Here is a 4,048-nt window from a genome sequence, read left to right as displayed (position 1 = left end):
CCCGGGTCCGCGTGGGCCACACCAATTGGTCAGGTTGACAGAAACACAATGACGTCATTGCCACGCCTACTTTCACTTTCCTTCTTTTCACTTTTCTGACGTCCTAGATTCACCTCAGCGATGATTGGTAGAAGCCGCATCTGCGCCCGTTGATTGGTGAAGCCGCATTTGAAACTCCGCCTTCCTTCGATTTTTATTGGCGATATGCACGTGATGTCATTTAGCGCCTTTGCCACCTGCTGGATTCTTATTGGCTGCGGCTGGTAGGTAAATTATTTTTTTCCTCGCCTAAATTTTTTCTCTAGGTTCGATTGGTCAGCTGTCATTAAGCCCCGCCTCCACCTAATGCAGGACTAGACTTTATTTGTGCGCCAGCAACAGTGACACCCAGCGGTCAGTGACTGTATAGGTGTGATAACAACAGTGACACCCAGCGGTCAGTGACTGTATAGGTGTGATAACAACAGTGACACCCAGCGGTCAGTGACTGTATAGGTGTGATAACAACAGCGACACCCAGCGGTCAGTGACTGTATAGGTGTGATAACAACAGAGACACCCAGCGGTCAGTGACTGTATAGGTGTGATAACAACAGCGACACCCAGCGGTCAGTGACTGTATAGGTGTGATAACAACAGAGACACCCAGCGGTCAGTGACTGTATAGGTGTGATAACAACAGTGACACCCAGCGGTCAGTGACTGTATAGGTGTGATAACAACAGTGACACCCAGCGGACAGTGACTGTATAGGTGTGATAACAACAGTGACACCCAGCGGACAGTGACTGTATAGGTGTGATAACAACAGTGACACCCAGCGGACAGTGACTGTATAGGTGTGATAACAACAGTGACACCCAGCGGACAGTGACTGTATAGGTGTGATAGCAACAGTGACACCCAGCGGTCAGTGACTGTATATGTGTGATAACAACAGTGACACCCAGCGGTCAGTGACTGTATAGGTGTGATAACAACAGAGACACCCAGCGGTCAGTGACTGTATAGGTGTGATAACAACAGTGACACCCAGCGGTCAGTGATTGTATAGGTGTGATAACAACAGAGACACCCAGCGAGGTCAGTGACTGTATAGGTGTGATAACAACAGTGACACCCAGCGGACAGTGACTGTATAGGTGTGATAACAACAGAGACACCCAGCGGTCAGTGACTGTATAGGTGTGATAACAACAGAGACACCCAGCGGTCAGTGACTGTATAGGTGTGATAACAACAGTGACACCCAGCGGTCAGTGACTGTATAGGTGTGATAACAACAGAGACACCCAGCGGTCAGTGACTGTATAGGTGTGATAACAACAGAGACACCCAGCGGTCAGTGACTGTATAGGTGTGATAGCAACAGTGACACCCAGCGGTCAGTGACTGTATAGGTGTGATAACAACAGTGACACCCAGCGGACAGTGACTGTATAGGTGTGATAACAACAGAGACACCCAGCGGTCAGTGACTGTATAGGTGTGATAACAACAGTGACACCCAGCGGTCAGTGACTGTATAGGTGTGATAACAACAGCGACACCCAGCGGTCAGTGACTGTATAGGTGTGATAACAACAGTGACACCCAGCGGTCAGTGACTGTATAGGTGTGATAACAACAGTGACACCCAGCGGACAGTGACTGTATAGGTGTGATAACAACAGTGACACCCAGCGGACAGTGACTGTATAGGTGTGATAACAACAGTGACACCCAGCGGTCAGTGACTGTATAGGTGTGAGAACAACAGTGACACCCAGCGGTCAGTGACTGTATAGGTGTGAGAACAACAGTGACACCCAGCGGTCAGTGACTGTATAGGTGTGATAACAACAGTGACACCCAGCGGACAGTGACTGTATAGGTGTGATAACAACAGTGACACCCAGCGGACAGTGACTGTATAGGTGTGATAACAACAGAGACACCCAGCGGTCAGTGACTGTATAGGTGTGATAACAACAGTGACACCCAGCGGTCAGTGACTATATAGGTGTGATAACAACAGAGACACCCAGCGGACAGTGACTGTATAGGTGTGATAACAACAGAGACACCCAGCGGTCAGTGACTGTATAGGTGTGATAACAACAGTGACACCCAGCGGTCAGTGACTGTATAGGTGTGATAACAACAGTGACACCCAGCGGTCAGTGACTATATAGGTGTGATAACAACAGAGACACCCAGCGGACAGTGACTGTATAGGTGTGATAACAACAGAGACACCCAGCGGTCAGTGACTATATAGGTGTGATAACAACAGTGACACCCAGCGGTCAGTGACTGTATAGGTGTGATAACAACAGTGACACCCAGCGGACAGTGACTATATAGGTGTGATAACAACAGTGACACCCAGCGGACAGTGACTGTATAGGTGTGATAGCAACAGTGACACCCAGCGGACAGTGACTGTATAGGTGTGATAGCAACAGTGACACCCAGCGGTCAGTGACTGTATAGGTGTGATAACAGCGACACCCAGCGGACAGTGACTGTATAGGTGTGATAACAACAGAGACACCCAGCGGACAGTGACTGTATAGGTGTGATAACAACAGTGACACCCAGCGGTCAGTGACTATATAGGTGTGATAACAACAGTGACACCCAGCGGTCAGTGACTGTATAGGTGTGATAACAACAGTGACACCCAGCGGACAGTGACTGTATAGGTGTGATAACAACAGTGACACCCAGCGGTCAGTGACTGTATAGGTGTGATAACAACAGTGACACCCAGCGGACAGTGACTGTATAGGTGTGATAACAACAGCGACACCCAGCGGACAGTGACTGTATAGGTGTGATAACAACAGCGACACCCAGCGGTCAGTGACTATATAGGTGTGATAACAACAGAGACACCCAGTGGTCAGTGACTGTATAGGTGTGATAACAACAGTGACACCCAGCGGTCAGTGACTATATAGGTGTGATAACAACAGCGACACCCAGCGGTCAGTGACTGTATAGGTGTGATAGCAACAGTGACACCCAGCGGTCAGTGACTGTATAGGTGTGATAACAACAGTGACACCCAGCGGACAGTGACTGTATAGGTGTGAGAACAACAGTGACACCCAGCGGTCAGTGACTGTATAGGTGTGATAGCAACAGTGACACCCAGCGGTCAGTGACTGTATAGGTGTGATAGCAACAGTGACACCCAGCGGACAGTGACTGTATAGGTGTGATAACAACAGTGACACCCAGCGGACAGTGACTGTATAGGTTTGATAACAACAGTGACACCCAGCGGTCAGTGACTGTATAGGTGTGATAACAACAACGACACCCAGCGGACAGTGACTATATAGGTGTGATAACAACAGAGACACCCAGCGGTCAGTGACTGTATAGGTGTGATAACAACAGTGACACCCAGCGGACAGTGACTGTATAGGTGTGATAGCAACAGTGACACCCAGCGGACAGTGACTGTATAGGTTTGATAACAACAGTGACACCCAGCGGACAGTGACTGTATAGGTGTGATAACAACAGCGACACCCAGCGGTCAGTGACTGTATAGGTGTGATAACAACAGCGACACCCAGCGGACAGTAAGAGTAATACAGGTACACATAATAGTGCTGTGTCCTCTCCATAGGAATCAGTAGTTCATTGTCATCCCAATTTTTTTTTTAAATAGGCTGCACTTCTGTTTTTAGTGAAGTATTCTGCTGTATGGGACCCCATCTTTACATTCTGTACTATTATTGTACTATTTTTTTAACCCCTTAACCCCTTAAGGACCGGAGGTTTTTCCGTTTTTGCATTTTCGTTTTTTGCTCCTTGCCTTTAAAAAATCATAACTCTTTCAAATTTACACCTAAAAATCCATATGATGGCTTATTTTTTGCGCCACCAATTCTAATTTGTAATGACGTCAGTCATTTTGCCCAAAAATCTATGGTGAAGCGGGAAAAAAAAATAATTGTGCGACAAAATTGAAAAAAAAACGCTGTTTTGTAACTTTTGGGGGCTTCCGTTTCTACGTAGTACATTTTTCGGTAAAAATGACACCTGATAT

This window comes from Hyla sarda, chromosome 4 (genome assembly GCF_029499605.1).
Source record: "Hyla sarda isolate aHylSar1 chromosome 4, aHylSar1.hap1, whole genome shotgun sequence".
In the NCBI taxonomy this organism is placed as follows: domain Eukaryota; kingdom Metazoa; phylum Chordata; class Amphibia; order Anura; family Hylidae; genus Hyla; species Hyla sarda.
Note: the sequence above shows the minus strand (reverse complement) of the source record.